Here is a 15,753-nt window from a genome sequence, read left to right as displayed (position 1 = left end):
TTCCCGGGTGGCGACCTGCCGTTTGAGGTGTATGCTAAGGCAATCGCTTCTCTAATCCACCTGGCTAGTGTATTCTTTGATATTCTACAACCTTTCCTAGGGCCTTGGTGGGAAATAAACAGGGCATCCTCTTTCTTCCAAGGATCGGTAGCTGCCACATATTCTATAAGGCACTTCCTAACATCCAGGGTATGTAGTTTCTCTTCCTTCTTATTAGCCGGATTAGGGAGGAAGGATGGAAGGACTACTTCCTGAGTCCTATGAAAGTTAGAAACCACTTTAGGTAAATACGCTGGATCAGGTGTGAGTATTGCTCTATCATTTTTAATCTGTATATAAGGAGGACGCCTAGATAATGCCTGGATATCGCTAGCTCTGCGAGCAGAGGTTAGAGCTACCAGGAACGCTACTTTGAGGGACAGGTTTTTTAAGGAAGCTGATGAAATAGGTTCGAATGGAGCTTCCGTCATGGCCGTGAGGACTAGATTCAAGTCCCATGGCATGAATCTATCCTTCACTACCGGCCTGGATCTTCCTGCTGCTTTAATGAATCTACTGATCCAGTAATTACTCGCGATGTTGCAGCTAAAGAGGGCCCCTAAGGCTGCTACTTGTACTTTAAGGGTACTAGTGGAAAGCCCCATGTCCAGACCTTTCTGAAGAAATTCTAAGATCTGATTTATAGGTGTTGAACCCCCAGCGACTATTCCCGAGCTGTGAAGGAATTTCTTCCAAATTCTAACATAGATCTTGGTAGTAATGGCCTTTCTACTTTTAAGAAGGGTATTAATTAAGTCTGGGGAGAAGCCTTTATCTTTTAAGAGCGCCCGCTCAAACTCCACGCCGTCAGATGTAGGCCAGCCACCTGAGGATGGAAGACTGGGCCCTGGGATAAGAGATCCGGGATGTCCGGAAGAACCCAAGGATCGGACACCGACATGGTCCTGAGGCAAGAAAACCAAGCCCTCCTGGGCCAAAATGGGGCGATGACTATAACCCTTGCTCTGTCTTTCCTGATCTTTCTCAACACCAAGGGTAGTAGCGATAGGGGAGGGAAGGCATATGCTAGCCTGAAGTCCCACTTTATCAGAAAGGCATCTACTGCCAGGGGGTTGTCTCTGGGATTTAGGGAGCAGAATAGTCTCAATTTTCTGTTTTCTTTGGTGGCGAAGAGGTCTGCCTCTGGCTGTCCCCACCTTTGCACAATCAGGTGGAAGATCGAGATGTTTAGGGACCATTCTCCTTGCCTTAGCAGATTGCGGCTTAAGAAATCTGCCATAATGTTTTCTTTCCCTTTTATGTGTAGCGCTGTCAAAGATAGAAAATGCTGCTCTGCTAGTTGGAACAACCGTTCTGTCACATTCATCAGGGGTTTGGAACGAGTCCCACCTTGGTGGTTGATATAAGCCACGGTGACCTGATTGTCGGAGAGCACTCGCACATGATGGCCCTGCAGATACATAAGTAGCTTCTTAGCTGCCTGTTCTGCTGCTGTCAATTCTTTCAAATTAGATGACATATTTATCTGGTGCTGGTCCCATAGGCCCTGGACCACGACCTCACCCATATGAGCCCCCCAGCCGGAAGGGCTAGCATCTGTAGTGACTATGCGGGATATGTCGAATTCCCAGGGAACTCCTCTGGATAAATTATCCTTGTCCAGCCACCACTCTAGGGACTCCCTTGTGTTTCGGGACAAGGTTAGCTGGCCCTCTAAGTAACCTCCGAGGATTCTTTGATGCAGTAAAACCTCACCCTGAAGTGTTCTTGAATGAAACTGGGCCCACTGCACCGCTGGGATACAGGAGGAAAGGGAACCCAGAAGGGACATGGCTTTCCTAAGGGACATGGTGGGGTTATTGGAAGCATTTAGGACCTGATAGTGTAAACGAACAAGCTTCTCCGGAGGCAGACGGCATTCCTGTTTCTCAGAATCTAGAATCAGGCCTAAAAACTGCTGGCTTTTCATCGGCTGTAACCGAGATTTTTTGATATTCAGCAGCCATCCTAACCGCTCCAGGGCAGACATTGCCCTCTGTAGCTGTTCCGTACAATGTTTTGCCGTTTTTCCTATAATCAGGAAGTCATCTAAGTAGGGTACTACTAGAATGTCAGATTCACGTAGATGGGCCATAACTTCCGCTACTACTTTGGTAAATACCCGGGGAGCGACTGCCACCCCAAAGGGGAGGGCCGCGTATTGGAAATGTTCAACTGACCCATTTAACTGAACCGCCACTCTGAGGAAGCGCTGATGAGCTGCATGAATGGGTATATGGTAGTAAGCATCTTTCAAATCCAACACCACCATAAAGCAGTTTTGAAACAATAATTTTATTGTTGAATTAATTGTTTCCATTTGAAACGGGCGTATAACCAAGAATTCATTAAGGGACTTAAGATTAATTATAGTCCTAAAGGAACTGTCTGGCTTGCGGACCAGGAACAGAGGGGAGTAGAAACCTTTCCCCCTTTCACCTTCTGGAACCACAGTTAGGACCTTCTTAAGGCAAAGATCATGAACCTCGGCCTCCAGGGCAGCTTGTTCTGATGTGGAGGACCTGATTGGGGTGACCCTAAATCGATCATGGGGAACCCGGGTGAATTCCAGTTGTAGACCCGTAGCTATCACCCCCCGTATCCAATTACTGTCCAAAATCATGGACCAGGCTGGGTAGAAGGCAGCTAGTCACCCCCCTACCAGGGCCTCTAGTCATTGGGGCGGCTTTTTAGTGTCCCGTGCTGGACCTTCCTGGCGCCCCCCTCCTCCGAACATGAAACCTGTACCTCTCCTTCTTTTGTCATCCCATCTGCCCTGATCTCTGGACGACCTTCTACGGAAATATCCTTTCCTGGTAAAGGGGCGTCTATAAGAAGGATTCGGGAGGCTCGGAAACTTCTTTTTATCATCCCCGGCTTTCTATAACAGTTCATCCAGGGCAGAGCCAAATAGATATTCCCCCTCGCAAGGAATGGAGCAGAGTCGTGACCTGGCCTGGATATCCCCTGGCCAGCATTTTAACCAGAGGGCCCTTCGAGCTGCGTTAGATAACCCTGCGGATCTAGCCGCCATCCTTGCAGAGTCTGCTGAGGCATCGGCCAGGAAAGCAGCGGCACTCTGGATAATTGGTAGGGTTTTCCGAATGGATGCTCTTGAGGCTCCATCTCTCAGATGGGAATCCAGTTGATCTAGCCAGACCATCATGGATCTGGCTGTACAAGTGGCAGCTATCGCTGGTCTTAGGGCAGCTAAGTCTGCTGACATCTCCCATGATCCCTTTAGAAAGGAATCCGCTTTTTTATCCAGCGGGTCTTTTAGGGAAGCCATGTCATCGAAAGGGATGGAAGATTTTCTGGAGGCTTTGGCTACTGCCGCATCCAGTTTAGGGGCCTTAACCCATTTGTTCACCACTGGGTCATCAAATGGGTACCTTCGTTTGAAGGCCGGTGGCAAGGAGCCTCTTTTTTCGGGTTTTTTCCACTCCCTATCTATTAAGCTCTGGACCTTATCATTTAAAGGGAAGGCCCTGCGCTTCCTGGGATCTAGACCTCCGAACATCACGTCTTGTGCCGAAATTTCTGGTTTTGAGTCTGTTACTCCCATGGTGGACCTTATTGTTTTAACTAGTTTGTCCATCTGGTCTAACGGGAAGCAGAAACGGCTCGAGTCTTCATCCGAAGAAGACGAAGTGGAGGCCGGGGAATCCGAGGAGTCATTGTTCCTAGGAGCAACCGAGGACTCCGAACCTGAGAAGCTAACTTCTCTCCCCCTAGAAGAATCCCTTTTTGACAGGGCTTTCATTTCTGTCCTGATTATTTCTCTCAGGCTTGTGGTGAAATCTGGCGTTTCTTCCGCTACCTGTAAGGACGGGGGAGAATGTAAGGGCCTGTCAGTCTATCCCTGGCCCTCATTCCCTTCCAACCCCTACCGTTTGTCGCACACATGGCTGACAATCTTTTGGGGTGGCCGTCTGGCAAGGGGCAACTACAGAGGGCACATTCCCTGTGCTTCTGTTTTCCCGTAGCTTTCCTCCCCTGCAAAAAATACATAAGGGAACACTGCATCAGGGTACATTCACGAATATCTCTTACCCATGCAGGTGAGGCAGGTACCGGATCACGGAGGGAGGCAGGAGGGTCCTTTAGTCTGGAGGAACTTCCGCGGCTCTGTTCACTCGATCGTTTTTTCTTCTGCTGGCCACTCGCATGAGGCTTCGCCACGGCCTCCTTCTGTGGCCACTCCTGTATCTCGTCCTGCTGCTCTATGGGGGCTTCTGTCATATCCATCGCTGGGCCTTCAGAAGCACACCCGCAGCGTTGCCTCCTGCCTTTTAAGGCCTCCCTGTACCCGGGTCAGCAGGGTTCTGGCGTGGCACCTCCCCAGCATCCGCGACCCCCCCTGCATGCTCCGCCTCCCCCCCACCCCTCGCCACGGGTACAGCGCGTCCCCCCGGACCGCCGCGCACACGCGGCACACACTGGAAAGCCGGCCAGCACACGACTTCCGGTTTCGGCATCCCCGGCTCCGCCCCTTCCGCCGCGTCACTTCCACCGTGCGTCAGAGACCGCGGGAGCGCGCGGAACGGAGCCGGCAGGGCGCCCCCGGCTCCGGTGTGCCCGCCGCCCCCACATGCGCCCGCCTGCGCCCGACGACAGTGCGCGACCGCCGACCCGGACGCGGGAGGATGACCGGACCCCAGGGGGAGACTCAGGAGGGGCGTATACGTACCTGGTGCCCGCACTTTGGAGACGGCTGTCCACCGGACCCTATGCTCCACCTGCTCCAACCACAGCCGTGGCGACCTACCCGGCCCCACCGTGGTGCTTCCAGGGACCCCGAACTGGACCGAGGTAGGAGATCCCCCATAGTGGAGTTTGGAGTCAGACTGTTTGAGGGTGTGCACAGGAGTCTTTTAATACTGATAACAAGTTTAAACAGGTGCCATTACTACAGGTAATGAGGGGAGGAAAGAGGAGACTCTTAAAGAAGAAGTTACAGGTCTGTGAGAGCCAGAAATCTTGATTGCTTGTTTCTGACCAAATACTTATTTTCCACCATAATATGCAAATAAAATGAAAAAAAAACAGACAATGTGATTTTCTGGATTTTTTTTTCTTAGTTTGTCTCCCATAGTTGAGGTCTACCTATGATGTAAATTACAGACGCCTCTCATCTTTTTAAGTGGTGGAACTTGCACTATTGCTGACTGACTAAATACTTTTTTTCCCCACTGTACCTCTTCATAAAAGCTTATCAGATTAGTCTGACAGGAAGGGTCTCTTGTAAACCCATGTTGATATTGGGTCATAAGGTTTTTCTTCTCCAGATACTCCAGTATAGTATCTCTTAGAAAACCCTCCAGGATTTTACCCACAGTTGAGGTTAAACTTACTGGCCTATAATTTCCAATTTCAGTTTTTGTCCCCTTTTTGAATATTGGCACCACATTTGCTATACGCCAGTCCTGTGGTACAGACCCTGTTATTATGGAATCTTTAAAGATTAAAAATAATGGTCTATCTATGACTGTGCTTAATTCCTGCAGTACTCGGGGGTGTATCCCATCCGGGCCCGGGGATTTGTCAATTTTAGTGATTTGTAGACTCCGCCGTACTTCCTGCTGGGTTAAGCAGGTGACATTTAACTTCCTGCTGGGTTAAGCAGGTGACATTTATAGCCTCCTGAATACAGTTTTTGCCTCCTATATACATTATGAGCCTGCACATTGCTTCCTATATACAGTATGAGCCTGCACTTGGCCTCCTATATACAGTATGAGCCTGTACATAGCCTCCTATATACAGTATGAGGCCGCATATAGCCTCCTATATACAGTATGAGCACCTACATATAGCCTCCTATGTACAGTATGAACCTGCGCATTGCTTCCTATAAACAGTATGAGCATCCACATAGCCTCCTATGTACAGTTTGAGCCTGCAAATCGCTTCCTATAAACAGTATGAGCCTGCACACCGCTTCCTATAAACAGTATGAGCCCACATATAGCCTCCTGAATACAGTATTTGCCTCCTATATACAGTGTGAGTCCCCATATAGCCTTCTATATACAGTATGAGCCTGCACATCGCTTCCTATATACAGTATGAGGCCACATATAGCCTCCTATATATAGTATGAGCACCCACATATAACCTCCTGTATACAATATGATGCTGCATATAGCCTCCTATATACAGTATGAGCCTGTACTTCGCTTCCTATATACAGTATGAGGCCGCATATAGCCTCCTATATACAGTATGAGCACCCACATTTAGCATCGTGAATGCAGTGTTTACCTCCTATATACAGTATGAGCCTGCACATTGCTTCCTATATACAGTATGAGCCTGCACATAGCCTGTACATCGCTTCCTATATACAGTATGAGGCTGCATATAGCCTCCTATATACAGTATGAGCCCACATAGCCTCCTGTATACAGTATGAGGCCGCATATAGCCTCCTACATACAGTATGAGCCTGCACATTGCTTCCTATATACAATATGAGCCCACATAGTCTGCTATATACAGTATGAGCCTCCACATCGCTTCCTATATACAGTATGAGGCCACATATAGCCTCCTATGTACGGTATGAGCCTGCACATCGCTTCCTATATACAGTATGAGGCCGCATATAGCCTCCTATATACAGTATGAGCACCCACATATAGCCTCCTGAATACAGTTTTTGCCTCCTATATACAGTATGAGCCTGCACATTGCTTCCTATATACAGTATGAGTCTGCACATAGTCTCCTATATACAGTATGAGCCTGCACATCGCTTCCTATATACAGTATGAGGCCGCATATAGCCTCCTATATACAGTATGAGCCTGCACATCGCTTCCCATATACAGTATGAGGCCACATATAGCCTCCTGAATACAGTATTTGCCTCCTATATACAGTATGAGCACCCACATATTGCCTCCTGAATGCAGTGTTTACCTCCTATAAACAGTATGAGCCTGCACATTGCTTCCTATATACAGTATGAGTCTGCACATGGCCTCCTATATACAGTATGAGCCTGTACATCACTTCCTATATACAGTATGAGGCCGCATATAGCCTCCTATATACAGTATGAGCATCCACATATAGCCTCCTATGTACAGTATGAGCCTGCGCATTGCTTCCTATAAACAGTATGAGCATCCACATAGCCTCCTATGTACAGTATGATCCTGCACATCGCTTCCTATAAACAGTATGAGCCTGCAAATCGCTTCCTATATACAGTATGAGCCCACATATAGCCTCCTGAATAGAGTGTTTGCCTCCAATATACAGTGTGAGTCTCCATATAGCCTCCTATATACAGTATGAGCACTCACATATAGCCTCCTGAATACATTGTTTGCCACCATATTGCCTCCTATATACAGTGTGAGTCCCCATATAGCTCCTATATAAAGTATGAGCCCCTATATAGCATCCCATATCTAACTGCATTTACCTTGGTATCATTCATTTTCTATGAGACTGCTCTGTTTTCATATTGTGCATTTATGCATTTAGTAGGGCTTAATGGAATGATTGCGCTTGTTACACATCAACTCTAGATGCGCTCACTTAGACTTTGGTTGGGGCAACTTTAAAATATAATAACGATAATGGTCCTGTCTATTGACAAGTTTATTTTACTGGCTTCTTGAGAAAGGCACAATACCAGTCATTCAAGGGTTAATTCTTTGGAACACTGAGAGGGACTTTCTAGCCAATGAAACCACAGTATAAAACACCTGTGATAACTATGGCAACTGCGCTGATGTCATAAACACATGCATCTATGATGCAGGAGAAGATTCCAGAACCACAAGTCATTCAGCCGTAGACGGAGCCATACTTGATGTGTCTGGAGACCTGGAGCTTCATCACTCCACAATGGGAGGAAGGGGACACCGCCTAGCCAGCCAGATCAGCCATAGTGCCTAGCCAGCCAGATCAATGGGGTGACAGATGTTGCAGCCAGATCTCCCTCACGTCCGGTACTCGCCGCCTTCACTTTATGTGTACGGCCTGGAGAGGTCGCATTAGGCTTCTCCAAAACAAATATGACACAATGTACAAATTCAGGTACAATTTGCTGTTACATGTTGGCACTAACCTTCTAAGCCCAAGGGAAGGGCAGTCCTGCAGCCATGGTTCCCTAGAGGTTTCCACCACAGGGGGTTTTTCCTCTCCTGAGTGCTGAAGGACGATTCTTCGTGAGTCGGGGGTTCTGCCATTTTCAGTGTCTCTTTCATAGTAATTGGCTGATTCTAAATTTCAGACACTGAAAGAAATAATAATGATGAGATTTGGAATAAAATTCGGTCAATTTAACATCCAATAAAAGTGTTTTGTGTGTTACTTTCACAATCTTCGGTTGGTGAGATTTTGTTGGGGGATGAGGATCCAGCATCTATGATCAAGCCATGAAGCCAGATATGAAGTCAGAGCAATTTAACCCTGCGCTGGAAGACAGGACGGAGCAGAGATGACAAAGTGTGACTGCACAATTAGCACAAGTTCACACTCTTCCTCCCATTCAGATACACGAGGGGATTCAGGGCAGAGTTGGGACTAAAAAGCAGCCCTGGCACACAAAATTCACCAGCCCACATGCAATAAGTGTCCTCAACCCAAATCGTAGAACACTGATAGGTCATGTAGGATTTTGCTTTATCCGTTACCAGGGCCAAAACAAAGTATTTTGGGTGCCCAAGGCAGGTGAAGCCGAAGTCGCCCATTTTGCATTTCTACCCAGCTAATTCTTCCCTTTTCCTTTAGGTCTATGACATCATGTGATTAATAACTGATGAGCTGAATCCTTCTAAGTCAGGCCCATATACATTTGTATCTCATGAACCTACAACTCCCAGTATGTCCTTAACAATGGTAAGGAGATGCTGGGAGTTATCAGTCTTTATCAGACTGTGGACTATACAGGAACCATAGTACTGATGAGACACAGTCAGTACCAATAGCTAAAAATGTACATCCTGGTACCTTATAGGTGACCTCTTCTCAGATTGAGTCTTTTCTTTCTCTTAGGCCTGTTTCACACTTCAGTTTTCTGGCGTTAGTCAAAATCCGCCAGTGTGCAAAAGAGGATCCGTTTCCGTTTTGTGGCAAACGGATGCAACTGGATCCGTTTTTTGTACGGATCCGCTTTAGACGCTAGTGCATGAAATTTAAAGTAAGGCCTGTTTCACGAGAGAGAGAGAGAGATATAGCTGCCAGAATGGGATTTTGGGGTTAAATATCATGAAAGGACATTCATTCGGGCATGCTCAGTATAAAAAGGAGGATCCGATGGCAGATTCCGTCAATTAACGGTTGGCAACGGATCCACCGCCTTTTCTCATCCACATCTCGCTTCTTAAGGCCCCTTTCACACTCCAGTCTTTTGCAATCAGTCACAATCCGTCAAAGTGTTCAGATCCGTCAAGTGGACGGATCCTGCGTATATTGCAAAAAACTAATGCACTGGATCTGTTTTTATGACTGATCCGTTGTAGCAGCCTTGCTGTAGGAATTAAAGAAACAGAATTCTGGAGTGAGAGAGATAGAGAAGGATTTTGTGCCAGAATAGAAAAAGCAGCCGCAGGGAGTTAAAATAAAGGAAGAAAAATTATTCCGGGCATGCTCATTTTAAAAGACGGAATCCGTCACTATCCGACTTTTCGACGTACACAAAAAACGTTCATCTGTCCGTTGTCTCCGGCCGACGGACAGAGATTTTCTGACGGATCCGTTGGACGACAGATGAAACGTGTGGCCATCCGTCACTAATACAAGTCTATGAGAAAAAAAACGGATCCAGCATGAAAAAATGATGGAAAGCCAAAACTATAAACATATATATATATATATATATATATATATATATATTGTATACCAAATTATAATGTGATGACATAAAAATCTGAATAATAAATATATCAATACATCTTGCCAAAATTTGTATAATATCAGCACCAGAAAAAAATAAATAAAAAATATGTAAAAAAAAATGCTAAGTGCTAAAATATATCGCTCAAAAAACTTTTTTCTATTAATAATGTGTAAGTTAAATATATAGTGTAGACAATAATATCGTGAAAAGTACTACCATAATATTCTAAAAATTGCACTAAAAAGTGCTATAGTGCTGTAAAACAAAAATTGTGCAAAAGTGAAAAGTATTGCAAGATATAGAATTAAATCCACTGTAAATGATTCAGTACTATAAAGTGCTAGAGGACAAAACATACAATGCACATTGAAAATAAATGAATATACAAGTATAACCAAGAAATAATGTTCTCCAAAAAGTACTGCAATGCTATAGATGAATTGCAGAGTACTGCAAAATATGAGGGATAAATACAAATGAAAGTTTACGTATACTAAAATATGCCAAGATATAAATTACTATAATATGACCCAGTAATATAAGGTGTTATAGTGCTACACCGCCATACACATTAAGTTTGGAGCTGTGACCAAGCTCACCCCAGCGAAGAGCGCTTGACACTGGATGCCAGAGTCCGTGGCTGCACGGGTACAACAGTCCCAGCAGCCAAATCCGGAGGGCAGGAGACTGCAGGCCTCCTGACCCCATCACACACCTGAACGCACAGCAGCATACCAGAGCCAGAGCCACCACGAAGGAGTGACACCTGTGAAAGGCTCAAGCTGCCTGCCATACAGGCAAGGACTAAAGAACCATAAGGAATTGAGGGTAAACTGATTAAATTTGCTGATGACACAAAGCTAGGAGGGATAGATAATACTAGAGAAGAGAGAGAGAGGATTCAAAAAGATTTAAATAAACTGGAGAAGTGGGCAGCAACTAACAGAATGGTTTTTAACAGGGAGAAATGCAAAGTACTACATCTGGGCAATAAAAATGAAAAAAGCATATATAGAATGGGAGGAATAGGGCTAAGTGACAGCACATGTGAAAAAGACTTGGGTATACTAATAGATCACAGACTGAATATGAGTCAACAGTGTGATGCAGCAGCAAAAAAGGCAAATGCAATTCTAGGATGTATTAACAGAAGCATACAGTCTAGATCACGTGAAGTCATTATTTCCCTCTACTCCTCTTTGGTCAGACCTCATCTGGAATATTGTGTCCAGTTATGGGCACCACATTTTAAAAAAGACATCAACAAACTAGAGCAAGTTCAGAAAAGAGCGACCAGAATGGTGACCGGTCTGCAAACCCTGTCTTATGAGGAAAGGTTGCAGGATTTGGGAATGTTTAGTTTGCAAAAGAGAAGACTGAGAGGAGACTTAATAGCTGTCTACAAATATCTAAAGGGCTGTCACATTGTAGAAGGATCAACTTTATTCTCATTTGCACAAGGAAAGACTAGAAGCAATGGGATGAAACTGAATGGGAGGAGTCACAGATTAGATATTAGAAAAAACTTTTTGACAGTTAGAGTGATCAATGAGTGGAACAGGCTGCCACGAGAAGTGGTGAGTTCTCCTTCAATGGAAGTCTTCAAACAGAGGCTGGACAGACATCTGACTGGGATGATTTAGCGAATCCTCCTTTGAGCAGGGGGTTGGACCAGATGGCTCAGGAGGTCCCTTCCAACTCTACGATTCTATGATTCTATGAACAGAGGACTGAGCATAGCTTTAGACCTCATGGGACAGCGTAGAAAGGAGGCCTCCAACCCATCTGGCTTAGTGGATCCTAAATTGCTTCCAGGCTGGCTGGATCTCCATTACCATCAGTACTCAGTGCCCTGGTTTGCAACTCAAAATGTGAGTAAAAGCGTAAAGACTGCACCCCGCTGTGTTCTCCTGTTTATTTGCTGCGTCACCTCAGCCCTGCATTACATCCATCATCACCATCTTTTATAATATAATTGCCCTGAGACTTAGCTCTACCTGTGGAGAGCTGTACCAACTCTGCTGCATCACCATCAGCCTCAGCGGTCTTTTTAAGCAGCGTCGGCTATCCCTTGCCGAATACCACAGGTGGCGTCACAAACTATATCTTATTTAGGGTCCAGGATCCAGCAGGATGATGAGGAGCTCTACTAGCCAGCGTCCTCTCCCGATCACGGCATAGCCACGCCCCACCTTGAGATTGTTGGTATCTTTCAACAATTTTGGTTCTCAAGTCCTCACAGTTCTCATCTTCTCTTTATGTCCTCCATGCTTAGTGTGGCACAGAGACATACATTGCAAAGATTGAGTCAACTTCTCCCCTTTTTATCTGGTGTCAGGTGTTATTTTCATATTGCCCCCAATTGGTTTTAAATTCTGCCTGGAAACTGCCTTAAAAAGAGCCTCAAAATCACTGCAAAAAGTGAATATAATCCCCAGCAATCCTACACAATGATCCCCCACTTATCGCGGGCATTACATTCTAAACCTCCAACACGATAGTTGAAAATCCCCCAAGTAAGAAACTTACATTTATTTTAGCATTTATATATTTTAAGGATTTACAAACCCCTCCCACACACTGATTTACCATTACCAGTCCCTTATTAATCGGCCCCAGTTCCTTATTAACCTTTTGCACCTTTTTATAAACACTACTTATGTTCATAAACAAATTCTACATGATGAAGATGATGAATTAGCTGTGTAGTACTGATGATTGAAGGTGATGAAAATGGGATGAATGTACAGTACTGTACTGCACAGCATGGAAGAGCATTACAGCTCTCCTATTGGCACCACTTCATCAGGAGCTTCTTCAGGTGTGGCAGTAGTATCTTCAGCCTCATCCGTAACTTTTACTACCACTAAATGCGTAACCAACCTCTTGTTCGAGTGATGAACATAGTCATGGAGAGATGCTGGTTCTGCTTCTTATGAACCATACGGAGGTCCTATTCCTCAGCCAATCGATGAAGTACATTGCCCATTATGACCATGGTTACAAGTCGATTAAGTGTTGGGCCAACCTCCTCCTCTTCTTAAACCCGTTGTTCAAACTGTTCCTCATCCTCTTCTTCACTTGCTGAAGGGTGTTTCCGTCTTCAGTAGTCATGTCACTGAAGCCCTCTCCTCCCGGTATTTTCACCAGCTTCACAGCCTAATCCACCGCAGAGTGATACATTTCATCAAGAGAAAGTCTGACACATCATTTTCTTTATGGTTTTTTGAACATTTTTTCAATATATTTTTTGTTTTTAACCCCTTCACCCCCAAGGGTGGTTTGCACGTTCATGACCGGGCCAATTTTTACAATTCTGACCACTGTAGCTTTATGAGGTCATAACTCTGGAACGCTTCCATCGATCCCGGTGATTCTGACATTGTTTTGTCGTGACATATTGTACTTCATGTTAGTCATAAAATTTCATTCAAATAACTTGCGTTTATTTGTGAAAAAAATGGAAATTTGGTAAAAATTTTGAAAATTTCGCAATTTTCCAACTTTGAATTTTTATGCCCTTAAATCACGGAGATATGGCACACAAAAAACTTGATAACTAACATTTCCCACATGTTTACTTTACATCAGCACAATTTTGGAACCAAAATTTTTTTTTGTTAGGAAGTTATAAGGGTTAAAAGTTGACCAGCGATTTCTCATTTTTACAACACCATTTTATTTTTAGGACCACATTACATTTGAAGCCACTTTGAGGGGTCTTTTTGATAGAAAATACCCAAAAGTGACACCATTCTAAAAACTGCACCCCTTAAGGTGCTCAAAACCACATTCAAGAAGTTTATTAACCCTTTAGGTACGTCACAGGAATTTTTTTGAATATTTAAAAAAAAAATGAACATCTAACTTTTTTTCACAAAAAAAGTACTTCAGGTTCAATTTTTTTTATTTTACCAAGGGTAACAGGAGAGATTGGACTGCAAAAGTTATTTTGCAATTTGTCCTGAGTACGCTGATACCCGATTTGTTGGGGGGAACGACTGTTTCGGCGCATGGCAGAGCTCAGAATGGAAGGAGCGCCGTTTGACTTTTTCAATGCAAAATTGGCTGGAATTCAGATCGGACGCCATGTCACGTTTGGAGAGTCCCTGATGTACCTAAACAGTGGAAACCCCCTACAAGTGACCCCATTTTGGAAACTAGACCCCCCAAGGAACTTATCTAGATATGTGGTGAGAACTTTGAACCCACAAGGGCTTTACAGAAGTTTATAACGTACAGCGGTACAATTAAAAAAATCATATTTTTTCCACAAAAATGATCTTTTCACCCCAATTTTTATTTTCCCAAGGGTATCAGGACCCTAAAAGTTATTGTGCAATTTGTCCTGAGTATGCTGATACCCCACATGTGGGGGTAAACCACTATTTGGGCGCATGGCAGAGCTCGGAAGGGAAGCAGCGCCATTTGACGTTTTTGGCTGGAATTGAGATCGGACACCATGTCGCGATTGGAAAACCCCTGATGTACCTAAACAGTGGAAACCCCCCCACAAATAACACCATTTTGGAAACTAGACCCCCTAAGGAACTTATCTAGATGTGAGGTGAGCACTTTGAACCCCCAAGGGCTTCACAGAAGTTTATAATGCCAGGGCATGAAAATAAAAAAATCGTTTTTTTTCCACAAACATGATCAATTAGTCCCCAATTGTTTTATTTTCCCAAGGGTAACAGGAGAAATTGAACCCCAAAAGTTGTTGTCCAATTTGTCCTGAGTACGCTGACACCCCGTATGTGGGAGAAAACTACTGTATGGACACACGTCAGGGCTCGGAAGGGAAGTAGTGACGTTTTGGAATGCAGACTTTGATGGAATGGTCTGCGGGTGTCATGTTGCCTTTGGAGAGCCCCTAATGTACCTAAACAGTGGAAACACCGACAAATGACCCCATTTTGGAAACGAGAACCCCTAAGGAACTTATCTAGATGTGTGCTGAGCACTTTGAACCCCCAAGTGCTTCACAGAAGTTTATAACGCTCGGACGTGAAAATAAAAAAATCATTTTTTTCCACAAAAATGATATTTTTGCCCCCAATTTTTTATTTTCCTAAGGGTAACAGGAGAAATTGGACCCCAAAAATTGTTTTGCAATTTGTCCTGAGTAGGCTGATACCCTACATGTGAGGGTAAAACACTGTTTGGGCGCATGGCAGAGCTTGGAAAGGAAGGAGCACCATATGACATTTTCAACTCAGAATTGGCCGGAATTGAGATCAGACGCAATGTTGCATTTGGAGAGCCCCTGATGTGCCCAAGCAGTGGAAACCCCCAATTCTAACTCCAACCCGAACCCCAACACACCCCTAACCCTAATCTCAGCCCTAACCCTAACCCTAACCCTAGCCCTAACGGAAAAATGGAAATAAATACATTTTTTTTATTTTATTATTTTTCCCTAACTAATGGGGTGATAACGAGGGGTTTGATGTACTATTTATGGCGGTTTTTATATTTGGCAGCTGTCGCACGCTAAAAGACGCTTTTTATTGTAAAAATAGTTTTTGCATCACCACATATTGAGAGCTATAATTTTTCCGTATTTTGACCCACCGAGTCATGTGAGGTCTTATTTTTTGCGGGACGAGTTGACGTTTTTATCGGTACCATTTTCGGGCACGTGACATGTTTTGATCGCTTTTTATTCCGATTTTTGGGACGCAGAATGAACAAAAACCAGCGTTTCATGAATTTCTTTTGGGGGAGTGCGTTTACACCATTCTGCGTGCAGTAAAATTGATAAAGCGGTTTTATTCTTCGGGTCAGTACGGTTACAGCGATACCTCATTTAGGTCTTTTTTTAGGTTTTGTCGGTTTTATGCAATGAAAACTAT

The sequence above is a fragment of the Dendrobates tinctorius genome, unplaced genomic scaffold, assembly GCF_039654945.1.
Source record: "Dendrobates tinctorius isolate UK_male_01 unplaced genomic scaffold, ASM3965494v1 ptg000068l, whole genome shotgun sequence".
Taxonomy (NCBI): domain Eukaryota; kingdom Metazoa; phylum Chordata; class Amphibia; order Anura; family Dendrobatidae; genus Dendrobates; species Dendrobates tinctorius.
Note: the sequence above shows the minus strand (reverse complement) of the source record.